This window comes from Carcharhinus amblyrhynchos, chromosome 19 (genome assembly GCF_965287045.1).
Source record: "Carcharhinus amblyrhynchos chromosome 19, sCarAmb.v2.hapA, whole genome shotgun sequence".
Taxonomy (NCBI): Eukaryota; Metazoa; Chordata; class Chondrichthyes; order Carcharhiniformes; family Carcharhinidae; genus Carcharhinus; species Carcharhinus amblyrhynchos.
This window is the reverse complement of record NC_137342.1, coordinates 16,806,206-16,820,738: the sequence shown is the minus strand read 5'-3', so window position 1 is coordinate 16,820,738 and position 14,533 is coordinate 16,806,206. Positions and strand designations below refer to the sequence as shown.

General features: G+C 44.1%; 1 long non-coding RNA gene across 1 annotated transcript; it reads left to right on the top strand.

The window, feature by feature from the left end:
* Positions 1-12,000: 12,000 nt before the first annotated feature.
* On the top strand, positions 12,001-14,143 carry LOC145355339 (uncharacterized). The gene is made up of 2 exons (XR_013888963.1): positions 12,001-12,739; positions 13,277-14,143. It is a non-coding gene; the product is annotated as an uncharacterized LOC145355339 (long non-coding RNA).
* Positions 14,144-14,533: the final 390 nt, after the last annotated feature.

Sequence of the window (14,533 nt, the reverse complement as noted above, 5' to 3'; positions counted from 1 at the left end):
CCCTGCTAATCCCCTGACAAGGGGCAATTTAGCATGGCCAATCCACCTAACCCACACATCTTTGGACTGTGAGATGAAACCAGAGCACCTGGAGGAAACCCACGCAGACATAGGGAGAATGTGCAATCCTGCTCTGTAAAACAAAAGTAGTGAAAATACAACAAAATCAAAGGATCCAGGAATCCTGTGACAAACCTGCAACCTTACCAATTGCCCTTCGCTATGACCCATCAGTATATTGTATTAACTCAGATCTTCCTAGCATAATGCTGAGATGTGAAAAAGAAATGGTTTATTAATTCAACAAGAAATAAAAGAAGACAAATTTGATGCAGCAGATTACATAATCTTTCTTTGTTCTAACTTGTGCTGTAATTTATTTTCCCCCCACTTTAGCTGTTTGCAAAGTTCATAAATTCAATGAAACAATCAGAAGAGGATATTGTGAAGCAAGTTTTGAAGCAACTCAATGTCAAGGGTTTTGTGCATCAGCAACTCGGTAAGTAGAGTTTTGATATCTTAAACTGTGAATGAAAATATGGTAGTGCATTAAAAGTCCATATTTTACATCTGAATTCTGAGCTCATATCCAACTTGGACCCATAGAATTAAACTATTTCACCTCATTGAAATTATTTCACCTCATGATGTACATTCCCTCTGTGACAATCTACTTTTCTATCAGGAAAAGCCAATATATCTGTTGTTATATCTGACTATGGCAAAATATAGTTTTTCTTTCCTTGCTTTCATAGTCATTTGACTTAATAAGTAACGAATGAATGCTTTGCCGGCTGGTGGGGGATAAGATTCTCCTCAATGAAAGCCATTAAGATGAAGTAGACACCTTGCACCCTTAGTAGCCACTCTTCAGTGCTATCTAGGTTATCTATCCCTGGATTTTCCTTGGATCTGGCAGAGGACTTGTTGTTCACCTTTTTCCACTGGCCTCCTTCCTGCACTGGGTTAAAATCAGATGTTGGTTCATTGATGAAGCCTGGCTGTTAAAATTGTTCAAGCCTCCTGTTAGCCCACTCAAATTGTGCTTTGATTTATCATTATGACGTGTATTAGTATACAGTGAAAAGTATTGTTTTTTGCGTGCTATACAGACAAAGCATACCACTCATAGAGAAGGAAATGAGAGAGTACAGAATGTAGTGCTACAATCATAGCTAAGGTGAAGAGAAAGATCAACTTAATGTGAGGTAGGTGCATTTAAAAGTCTGATGGCAGCAGGGAAGAAGCAGTTCTTGAGACGGTTGGTGTGTGACCTCAGACTTTTATGTCTCTTTCCCAATGGAAGAAGATGAAAGAGAATATACCCAGGGAGTGTGAGGTCCTTACAAGGCAGCAGGAAGCGTAGACAGAATCAATGGATGGCAGGCTGGTTTGCGTGATGGATTGGGCTACATTACGGCCTTTTGTAGTTCCTTGCAGTTTTGCGCCGAGCAGGAGCCATACCAAGCTGAGATACAACCAGAAAGAATGCTTCCTATAGAAGTTGATGAGAGTTGTAGCTGACATGCCAGATTTCCTTAGTCTTCTGAGAAAGTAGAGGCTTTGGTGGGCTTTCTTAACTATAGTGTCGGCATGGGAGACCAGGACAGGTTGTTGACGATCTGGACATCTAAAAACTTGAAGCCTTCGACTGTTTCTACATTATCCCTGTTGATGTAGACAGGATGTGGGAATGCCAGCGTTGGACTGGCGTAAACACAGTAAAAAGTCCGACAACACCAGGTTTTAGTCCAACCGATTTATTTGATAATACTCACAAGCTTTCGAGGGGACGAGGCAGTCCCCTCGAAAGCTTGTGAGTATTATCAAATAAATCGGTTGGACTAAAACCTGGTGTTGTCAGACTTTTTACGATGTAGACAGGGGCATTTCCTCCACTACTCTAATTGAAGTCAATGACAATCTGTTCACGTTTCTCAACTAGAAGTTAAAATTTCCACCTTTTTAACTTCTGTCTTTATCAGTAAGCTTGGTTTGACACCCAAGTCGCATGAAGAGATATTAGGACAGGGGACCAAAAGCAGGAGGCAGTGGTGTAGTGGTATTGTTGCTGGACTAGTAATCCAGAGACCCTGGGGTCCTGGGATCAAATCCCACCATAGCAGATGGTGAAATCTGAAATTTGAAGGAAGTCTGGAAATAAAAGTCTAATGTTGACCGTAAAACCATTGTCAATTGTCATAAAAACCCACCTCATTCATTAATGCCCTTTAGGGAAAAAAATCTACTGTCCTTATCTGGTTTGGCTGTGACTGAAGATCACAGCAATGTGGTTGATTTTTAAATGCCCTCAGGGATGGGCAATAAATGTTGGCCCTGCCATCAACACCCAATCCCATGGATAATTTTTTTAAAAAAGTGACTTGAAGGAGAGAGAAGTGAAATGGCAGAAGGTGGAATTCCAGAGTTTAGGTCTTCCTCAGCTGAGTAATGGAGTGATGGAAATCAGGGATACACAAGAAGTCAGAACTGGTAGAGAACAGAAATCTTAGAGGTAATAGGACTGGCAGAGGTATGGAGATGGGAAGGGATGAGGCCATGGAAAGAACTGCTCACAGTGACGAGAATTTTAAAATTAGATGTTGGCAGATCTGGAGTTAATATGAGTCAGCGAGTACATGGATGATGGGTGAGCAGGACTTGTTGAGGGTTGGGATTCTGACAGTCATATTCTTTTTTAACAATTGCACAAGAGACAGGTTTACTTTATTCTTTTTCAACATAGTTATATGTTTTAAGGGGTGTGTTGCTGGATAAGCCAGCATTTGTTGCCCATTCCTAATTGCCCTTGATATGGTGTTGCTGGGATGCCTTCTTGAAACATTGTGAGCCATCTGGTGTAGGTGCTGTTAGAGAGGGAGTTCCAGGATTTTGATCCAGTGACAATGAAGGAATGGCAATATAGTTCCAAGTCATGATGATGTGTAACTTGGGAGGGGCACTTGTAGGTGGTGGTGTTCCCATGTATCTATTTCCTTTGCCCTTCTAGGTGGAGAAATCACACATTTGGGAGGGGCTGCTTAGGAGCCTTGATGACTAAAAATTGCATGGGTTGGTTATTAAATTTGTCCAGCATCTTATTTACTGATTATTTTTCCAGATATGACTTCAAAAAACACCGCATGAACCAATATTGCCAGTGCTGCCGTGAATCAAAGACTGAAAAAATGCCAGTGAATCTACTTTGTAAAAATGGAAAAAGAAAGACAGTCGAATATGTCACCATCAAGTCTTGCACATGCCAAGATTGTGAAAATAAAAAATAACAGCTGATAACACAAGTACATCTACTAAACTCAACATCGTGATTCTGGCAATTTAAAATGAAAATCACTTTTGGAGAAAAATTCTCATGCTATGTTTACCAATTGATATCTTTTCATAATGTGACCTTTAATTAAAAGTAATTTCTTCCAATATCTGAAAATTTAGTTTCTGGTGAAGGCTGTGGTTTTGTGCTGTGAGGTGGTGGAATATTGACAGCTCCTGCACTGTATCAATTGGGCACTTCCTGTATGATCAGAAATGATAATCAATAAACAAATCTGAAGAGCACTGAATTCTTCCTTTCAAGCGTGCAAAGTGATGCATTTTGGTAGATTGAACCAGGGCTGGACTTACTCAGTTAATGGTAGGGCGTTGGGGAGAGTTACAGAACAAAGAGATCTAGGGGTATGTGTTCATAGCTCCTTGAAAGTGGTAGACAGTGGTGAAGAAGGCATGCTTGGTTTTATTGGTCAGAACATTGAATACAGGAGTTGGAATATCTTATTGAAATTGTACAAGACCTTGGTAAGGCCACACTTGGAATATTGTGTATAGGTCTGGTCACCCTCTTATAGAAAGGATATTATTAAATTAGAAAGAGTGCAGAAAAGATGCTACTGGGTCTTGTTGTATTGAGTTACAAGAAGAGGCTGGATAGACTGGGACTTTTTTCTCTGGAGCGTAGGAGGCTGAGGGGTGATCTTATAGAGCTCTATAAAAAAATGAGGGGCACAGATCAGCTAGATAATCAATATTTTTCCCAAAGGTCAGGGAGTCTAAAACTAGAGGGCATAGGTTTAAGGTGAGAGAGGAGAAATACAAAAGTGTCCAGGGGAGCAATTTTTTCAGAGTGTGGTGAGTGTTTGGAACAAGCTGCCAGAGGTAGTAGTAGAGGCAGATACAATTTTGTCTTTTAAAAAGCACTTAGGTAGTTACATGGGTATGATGGGTAGAGAGGGATATGGGCCAAAAGTAGGCAATTGGGATTAGCTTAGGGGTTTAGAAAAAGGGCAGCATGGACAAGTTGGACCAAAGGCCCTGTTTCCATGCTGTAAACCTCTATGACTCTAAGTACTCATAGAAAAAATATTTCAGATTTCTAGTATGTAGCATATACGAAGTGCAAATAATTATATAGAGAACAATTTTTAATTTACCTGTTTTGCAATTTACAAAGAAACACAAATTTTCCACTGTGGTATCAAGTGCTTAGTTCAGTATCAAGTCTTAGCTGAATTGTCCCTCCCTGAGACAGAGGGGCTAAGAGTGCCATTCCTGCTCTTCATTTCCCAGGTTTTGAGGGATGCGAAGGTTTGGTGAAAAAAGTTGGCATTCGCTTAACTGATTTGAAAATCCATGGCATATCACCATTCAGTGCCAAAAGCCATATATTAACAATAGCCACTTTTTAATAAATTTGTTTGAGATGTGGGTGTCCCAGGATTTATTGCCCATTGTCTGTGGGAAAATGGTAGTGCGCTGCTTTCTTGAACCACTGCCTCCTTGAACTGAACGTGTATGAAGCACCAGAGAGCAAGCACGGCGTGTTAAAGTGTAGCGCAGTAGCAAGCGAATGCCTTGAGGAGAGGATGGGAAATTGTCTGGTCAGGCAGGCAATCATAAGAATATCATAAACACAACAGAGTGGGAGGGGGTGGGGCTGGATTTGAAGTCTGGGTGGGTGAGCCCAGAGGTAGTGGGAAGAGGTTAGAGACAGGCCTGGTGAAGGTTAGGCAACTCGGTGGAATATAAAAAGTGTCCCTTCTGAATTGTCTGGCTGAGGAGTAAGTCCTCAATACTGTACATCCCAACCTTTAGAGATGTTATTGGGTTGTCGGGTGAGTGTCAAAGCTGCAAATATTGTCCAAATGTTAGATTATTCTAGAATGGATGGCCCAACCTGGGATTTCCATATGGGAGAATTGTCCTTTTAGCTGTCTTATCAGAATTTCACTGAATTAAATGATTGAGTGGATTTGCAAAACGTAGTCCTCAAGTGGCATTATCTTGCCACTATTACTTAGTGCTGATATACGCGGTAATTTAGTAAGCTGGCTAGACACAGTGGATGAAATATTGCCATGCTCATTATCCCATCCACTTGTCCTATTGACACTTACCTCTGAATGCACCCACGCTGTGGATCCTTGACCAGGTCTCTCCCATTTATGAACATGCAAAATAGGATGGAAGTAGGCCATTCGGCCCATTGAACCTGCTCCCCCATTTAATAGGATCATGGCTGATCAGTTTGTGTTAAATTCCACATTCCCACCTACCCCCAATAATCTTTGATTCCCTTACCCAGCAAGAATTTATCTCCCTCGGCCTTAAAAATGTTCAGTGATCTTGCTTCTGATGCAAAGATTTCCAACGTCACACAACCTTTCTGAGAGAAAATGTTTTTTCTCATTTCTGTCCTATGAGGACAACCATTAATTTTAAAACAATGCCCCCCAGCTCTGGGCTCACCCTAAACATGAGACGTCTTTTCAACATCCACCTTGTCGATACCATTCAGGATATTATTTACTTAAATCAAGTCACCCCTCACTCTTCTAATTCTAGTGGGAACAAGCCCAGCCTTTCCAACCTATCCTCACAAGGCACCCTGCTCATTCCAGGTATCAATCTAGTAAACCTCCTCTGAACTGCCTCCAATGCATTTACATCCTCCCTTAAATAAGGAGACTAAAACTGCAAACTGTGGCCAAAATCTTACGGCCTCATTTCTGGCTGGGATTTCCCAGTTTTACAGAAAGTGAATGGAGTTTGGGTTAGAAGGCCAAATTTCCCATTCTTACAAAGAGTCTGCCACTGACTTCTGCGTACTAACCTTTTGTGACTCATTGGTGGGAACACTGATATCCTTCTGCACCTCAACATTCTGTAGCCAGTCTCCATTTAAGCAATACTCTGCTTTTTTTACTTTTCCTGCCAAAATGAATGGTTTCACATTTTCCAACATTATACTCCATCTACCAGATTTTTGCCCACTCACTAAACCTATTTATATCTATCTGAAAACTCTGTGGGTGGAATTCTTTGAACTCATGTCGGATTCTGTGGTTTCACTGCAGTGAATGGAGTTTTGGCTGAATGCCAAATTCCCCATTCTCGCTGGCATCAGTGAAATCTGCTCCGTATGTCTTCCTCACAACCTACTTTCCTAAATATCTTTGTGTTATCTGAAACTTTAGCTGCAATGCCGTCATTCCCTGCATCTAGGTCATCAATGTAAATTGTAAAAGGTTGAGACCCCAACACAGACACCTGCAAAACTCCACTGGACACATGCTGTGTATCAGCCGTTGATCCATACTCTCTGGTTTCTGCCAGCCAATCTTCAATGTTATCCTCTGCAATGTAGGTTTTTATTTTTTTGCAATGACCTTTGATTTGGCATCTTATCAAATGCTTGCTGGAAATACAAGTCCAGTCCATCTACAGGTTCTCCTTTATCCACAACACACGTTATATCTTCAAAGAACTCTTCCCAATTACCTTGTGGTTTACTAAATGCCCAGCTATAACCTCTTTAATGATTGATTCTAACAATCTGAAGTCTGATCAAGCACAGTCTGAATAAGACAGAGTAGCCATCAAGGCTGTTGCCCTTGAACACAATGTGTCACCTTGGAGTGAAAACCACAACCTGGCCGGAATTTTATTACCCCGGAGCAGGCAAGGAGCAAGGACAGGATTTCATGGTTTTGGGACGAGTGAGGATGTAGAATCCTGCCCCGTTTATGGCCCCAAGCATATGATCGGCGCCTTTCAATCACACTGTGAGCTGTATTTACAGAAGAATTGATGTAAATAGTTAGAGCATGTATGTACACAAACATTATTTGGAGCGCTGTATTCTGATTTGCTCATGTCCCTTTTCACCTCGCATTCTCATTAATAGGATGATGATAAGGGAGCTGCAAGAAAGGGAAAGGGCCTGGCTGCCTCACAATTCTCAGATCAAGACCTACAAACTTTAGCAGAGGAAGTTCAAAGGAGAAGATAAATCATGTACCCAGCTGGTCATCAAAAACCGCCTGCTGCTGCTACCAGGAAGGCATGGACTGAGATTGCAACAGTGGTGAGGCCACAGGGGTCTATCACAGAGTGTGACAGTGTTAGGAAAGGTTTCGTGAACCTGCTGCAATCCAGCAAGGAGAGTAGCTTGGCTCATAAATACAGAGATCCATGGGAAGGTTCACATCTGCATGCTGCAGATAAGGTGCAAGATATGGCACATTCCTCTGGTTCAACTTTGAGGTTCATCTGTGTAAGCAACCCATTTGACTGCATCAGAAACAGCTGCGGATAGGCACTGTGATACACAGATGTGAACAGGCACTGTGATGCACAGATGTGAAGAGACACTGTGATGCACAGATGTGAACAGGCACTGTGATACACAGATGTGAACAGTCTCTGCAATACACAGATGTGAACAGGCACTATGATACACAGATGTGAACAGTCTCTGCGATACACAGATGTGAACAGGCACTGCGATACACAGATGTGAACAGGCACTGCGATACACAGATGTGAACAGGCACTGCGATACACAGATGTGAACAGGCACTGCGATACACAGATGTGAACAGGCACTGCGATACACAGATGTGAACAGTCTTTGTGATACACAGATGTGAACAGGCACTGTGATAGACAGATGTGAACAGGCACTGTGATACACAGATGTGAACAGGCACTGTGATAGACAGATGTGAACAGGCACTGTGATACACAGATGTGAACAGTCTCTGCGATACACAGATGTGAACAGGCACTGTGATACACAGATGTGAACAGGCACTGTGATACACAGATGTGAACAGTCTCTGCGATACACAGATGTGAACAGGCACTATGATACACAGATGTGAACAGTCTCTGCGATACACAGATGTGAACAGGCACTGTGATACACAGATGTGAACAGTCTCTGCGATACACAGATGTGAACAGGCACTGTGATACACAGATGTGAACAGTCTCTGTGATACACAGATATGAACAGGCACTGTGATAGACAGATGTGAACAGGCACTGTGATACACAGATGTGAACAGGCACTGCGATACACAGATGTGAACAGGCACTGTGATACACAGATGTGAACAGGCACTGTGATACACAGATGTCAACAGTCTTTGTGATACACAGATGTGAACAGGCACTGTGATAGACAGATGTGAACAGGCACTGTGATACACAGATGTCAACAGTCTCTGCAATACACAGATGTGAACAGGCACTGTGATACACAGATGTGAACAGGCACTGCGATAGATGTGAACAGGCACTGTGATACACAGATGTGAACAGTCTCTGCGATACACAGATGTGAACAGTCTCTGCGATACACAGATGTGAACAGGCACTGCGATACACAGATGTGAACAGGCACTGCGATACACAGATGTGAACAGGCACTGTGATACACAGATGTGAACAGTCTCTGTAATACATAGATGTGAACAGGCACTGTGATAGATGTGAACAGTTTCTGTGATACACAGATGTGAACGGGCACTGTGATAGACAGATGTGAACGGGCACTGCAATACACAGATGTGAACGGGCACTGTGATAGACAGATGTGAACGGGCACTGTGATAGACAGATGTGAACGGGCACTGTGATAATTAGATGTGACCGGGCACTGTGATACACAGATGTGAACAGCAGTATGATAAACTGATATGAGTGAGTGCTGTGATAAACACATGTGAACATTCATTATGATACACAGACAGATTGAAGAGCATTACCTCTGCATGCTTTATAAATGAAGGTATCATAAATTCATGTTGTCATTATAGAGTAAAAGGGTGAAGAATGAAATGACAACCTGGACTAGGGTTGTTCAGTCTACTCACTCAAGCTCAGTAGATGGCTATGGAGATTACCAGTATGTGACTGTCTGTGATGATGGTGTGCAGCTTTACAGCCTGCCAATAGGTTAGAAGCTGATTGTCCTCCCTCTCCTTCTCCATCCTGCTGCTCGTGCTGTAGCCCATTCCTCCTGATCTTCACCCTCCCTTTGGACTCTGGTTATATTAATTTTGACTGTCTTCTATGGCCTCTATGTGAGACACTCCCATACTCATCTTCTATGATCCCTCAGATGAAACGCAGTGTGTAATTCTAAAGCATAATTTTTTTTCCTTTTCCCTGGGTACAATAGTCAGTTGAGGGGTGGGGGGGGGGGCAATGCAAAATTGCCCTGGCGGACTCACAGCCCCACTTTCCCAAACCCTTGGGTTAGGAGAAGGCAATGGGGGTTAAATCCTTGACATCTCTGGGCCGATAAACACATTATAGATAACTCTACAGGGGTACCTCCGGACTTCGAAGGGGGTACCTCCAGATTTCGAAGGGAGTACCTACACTTTCCACTGGAAAGTGCACCAAGAACTCATCTTCTCAGTCCTGGTCTGCTCTGCGCCTTTCACCTTCCAGACAGACTGCCAAAATCTGATTTCATTGAAGGCAACTGAAGATTTAAATGGCCAACTGCCTCTGTGAACTGTGCATGCACAACACTCATCTTTCCTCTGATCCCATCCCCGCGAAAATGGGAAATGCCATGTTTGGCCTGGGACTTTGGCTTTCCAAAGAGTCCTGCCATTTTTACCATGTCACTAAGGCTCTCAGCTGTGGCACAAATTTGGGCCCATGTCAGCACAAACAGCGGTAATGTTGCTGAAAGGGCAAGTGATGAGCATTTCGTCACACTCCTAACTTGTGCCTTGTAGATGGTGGCCAGGCTTTGGGGAGTCAGGAGGTGAGTTATTCTCCACAAAATTCCCAACTTCTGATTCGGGGAGGATTTTGAAGGTGATGTTGTGTTGCTGTGTATGGCTCCATACTGGATGATGTTTTCCCCTGATTCCAATTGTCTTTAATTGTGTCACATCCTGATGCCGTGCCCAGTTCAGTGCTGCCTTGATGTTAAGAGTAGTTATTCTCATTTCCCCTCTTGAACTCAACTCTTTAGTTCATATTTGGTCAAAGGTTGTAATGAGATCTGGGGGGGGGGGGTGCGAGTGGCCTTACCAGCATCCAAACTGATCACTGGTGAGCAGGTTGATTAAGTGCTGCATTGATCGCACTGTCAATGACACCTACCATCATTTTCTTTATGACTGAGAATAGACTGATGGATTGGATTGGATTTGTCCTGCTTTCTGTGGACAGGACGTACTGAGCACTGATCCATATTGTTGAATAGATGCCTGCGTGGTATCTGTATTTTTTTTGTTTATATACCCAATTCAATCTAATCAAAGTCCAATTCAAAGTCTCAGCAAGGCATTCCAGCTCCAAGCTGACAAGATAGGCCTTTCACTTCCTGTCTTGGGCTTGATCTACATGATCCAAGCTGACTGGAGCAGGCATTGCACCTTCTTCAAGGCTCGTTTGCCTTTGCATCTTAGCCAAAAGGCGGAGATGCCGCTTTAAAAAATTGCTTCAAATGAAGCCTCAGTGTAATCTCATGATTTCAAACAATTGCAGCATGTCGATACTAGATCTTATCCAAAAGGCAGAGAAGCAATTGGAACAGCGTTGCTTGGGGCATGCTTAGTTCTGGAGCACAAATCAGGAGCACAGCTGGGATGTTGTTGAGGTCCATAACATACTTTGGGGCCATCCAGACTGGAAACATTGGCTCTGTTCTCTCAGTAAGAGGTCTCACAACACCAGGTTACAGTTTGTTCTCTCTCCACAGATACTGTCAGAGCTGCTGAGATTTTCCAGCATTTTCTACCTACATATTGAAGTGGCTGTATAGGTCTTCCTGAGTAAGAAGGCCAGAACTCTCCATTCACCTGACGAATGGGGCAAACCCCGAAAGCTTGCGAGTTTACTATCAAATAAATCGGTTGGACTTAAACCTGGTGTTGTCAGACTTCTTACTGTGTTTACCCCAGTCCAACGCCGGCATCTCCACATCATGACTACTAGGTCTTCCTGACCCAGCAGTGCTCTGTGTTTCACTGACACGGACAAGTGAATGGGATTTGCCCGTTGGAAATGAATGGAATGCACGGACTGAAAATCGCTACAAGTCTGTGGGAGGGGGTTATCTGACATCACAATGCAGTGGGCAAGGTGATTGGTCAATGGTCAGCCTTGGTCACAAAGGATGACGTAGGACGGATGGGTACTGGCTTGTGATTGGTCCCGGGTGGACAGCGCGAGTCAGAGTGAGTGCACTGGAGAAAAGTAGCAACTAGAGCCGCTCCGGAGCCTGGAGCCCGGCAGCTCAGCTCGGCAGCTTAGACCCAAGCAGCCCGGCAGCTTAGACCCAAGCAGCCCGGCAGCTCAGACCCAGGACCCCGGCAGCTTAGACCCAGCAGCCCGGCAGCTCAGACCCAGGACCCCGGCAGCTTAGACCCAGCAGCCCGGCAGCTCAGACCCAGGACCCCGGCAGCTTAGACCCAGCAGCCCGGCAGCTCAGACCCAGGACCCCGGCAGCTTAGACCCAGCAGCCCGGCAGCTCAGACCCAGGACCCCGGCAGCTTAGACCCAGCAGCCCGGCAGCTCAGACCCAGGACCCCGGCAGCTTAGACCCAGCAGCCCGGCAGCTCAGACCCAGGACCCCGGCAGCTTAGACCCAGCAGCCCGGCAGCTCAGACCCAGGACCCCGGCAGCCCAGCCCCAGCAGCCCGGCAGCCCAGCCCCAGCAGCTCAGCCCCAGGACATCCGGAGTCTGGACCCCGACACCTCAGCCTTCGGAGCCTGGACCCCCGGAGCCTGGACCCCCAGATCTGAGCCCCAGAACACCCAGAGGCAGGACCCCCGGATCTCAGCCCCAGGATCCCCGGAGGCTGGACCCCAGCACCTCAGCCCCAGCATTCCTGGAGCCTGGACCCCCGAATCTGAGCCCCAGGACCCACAGAGCCTGGGCCCCCAGATCTCAGCCCCAGGATCCCCAGAGCCTGAACCCCTGGATATCAGTCCCAGGACCCCTGAAGCCAGGATCCCGAATTTCATTTGCTGGACCACCGGAGCCTGGATCCCTGGATCTCAGCCCCAGGACCCCCGGAGCCCAGACCAGTGCATCTCAGCCCCTGGAGCCCCAGATCTCAGTCCAAGGACCCCCGGATCTGAGCCCCAGGACCCTCGGGGCCTGGACGCCCGGATCTCAGTCCTTGGACCGCCAAAGGCCGGATCTCAGCGTCTGGACCCCCGGTTCTAAGCCTCAAAACCCCCAGAGCCTGGATCCCTGGATCTGAGCCATAGGATCCCTGGCCATTGGATTCCCCAGCAACAGCATTTGATGCAGTAGGGAAGCTGGGCTTGGTTATTCCAGCGAGTACCAATCACAGAGCATAAAACCAAGGGCTTCTCTTTCCAAACTGAGTTGCTTCACCCAATAGAAGGATGCGCTTGGGGGCTTTAATTGAAGCTGACTGCATTTACATCCCTCCTACTCTGGGTGAGTATTTGAGAGACTTGTATCTCCGGTGGGGATTTTTTAAAAAGTGGATAGAATATTAAGACAAAGGGGGTAATGTGAGCTATCAATTATTCAGCGCGCTGTTGCAGGGCTCCACATCCCACTTTACAAAGGCAGGACACTCTGCTTTTAACATGGAGAACTAACTTCAATCCTTAATTCACATTGATAGATTCTTTCTGGAGTTTATAATTTTCTGCTGAATCCTGGAAACCAACTTCGCTGCTCCCTAGAAACTTTTACTTGGTGATTTATCCAACTATATTTAAACTCAAGCTGAGAAACGTTACGAAGACAGTCTAGCAGAGTTAGCATTGGAGCAAGGTGAACCAGTCAAGGGTGCACTATTAAGATTTGATAGCTAAGGATTAAGGCTAGGTGTTTGTATATCCTTCTGCAGCAAGTTTCAATGATTGCATTTAACAGAGCAATGTTCACAGCATCTGTTCAGAATCATTGTTTGGCCTCGAAATTTCAACACTAGATTGGTTAATTAACCAATGTATTTTTTTGTAGACGTTTCTAAAATCATCTGAAGAACTGAATCAACTTTGAATTACACACAGACATGATGGACAGTGCCAGTAGTATCTTGGTGGCTTTGCTTAAAGCAATTATTGCAGGACAGAGACCAAATTCAAAAATGGTCAAATTATATTTGTTTGGAGCAATTTTGGCACTTCTTTCAGTCTTCCTGGCGGTAATAGAGATGGTGCATTCGACACTGCAACCTGTAGATAAAGACGGTGACTTGGAAACAGTAGACAGTATATTTGTCAGACCATCAAGATCCACACAAAGCTATCTTTTGACTGAAAAGAACAAACCACACAGATTGCACGCCTCCTAATGGGACTGAATTTCAGTAAGAAATCTAAAAGTGCGAGTAATTGTGTCCTCGATGTATGGACTATTTCATTTCCTGCATTAGAATATGAATAGCTGTTTGATGCTTGGAATTTTTAAAATACAACAAATTTGTAGTGATGATCCAATCTAGAGAGACTAATAAGGTACAGGAACCAGTCAGACAAGATTGTTATCTACCCTTTTGAACCACTCACTGATTATTCTAAATACTGAAACAGAACATTTGCTTTGTACTAAATTATAAAACTATTTTTTAGAAAAAAAGTTGCGAGACTTGATCTGATTTGCAAGACAATTTCTGACTGGTTCAACAATTTCTGTAAACTTAGTTCATAGTATGGTGATTAAGATTCATGATAGATAAAGCTGTAAATTGCTTTGAATGTTCATGACTTTGCCGCACATGTACATGATTTCAGTGTTGATGATGGCCATAGGTGTAGATCTGAAAACTGCAAGCACTAAAGGTCATGGTGCAGTGTATATCCAAAAATAAACACACCTAAATAACAACCTTTTCTTTAATCCGTTTATTGCTGGAGGTGACTGAGCTTTTCAATATCTTTAAACATATTCACACAAAAGGTTGCCGCATTTTGCATGTATTAATTTATTAGTTAACCACGAGCTTCTCGTTGAAGAATTCTGTTTTTCTGGTTTTCTCTGTTTCAGTTGCTTTTGAAAATCTCACCTGTATCTGTCTGCACAATCTCAGACAATATATTCCTAACCAATCAGTATTATCCTCGTATTGTCACTGGTACTTTCATCACTGACGATGATGCCTCTCAATGGGAACTATTATGCTCTACTCTGTCATCACGCTTCAGAATTCTGAACACTTGGATCTTCCTGTCATGATAGTTAAAACTTCTAACTAACCATGTAACCCTAATCCCTCGT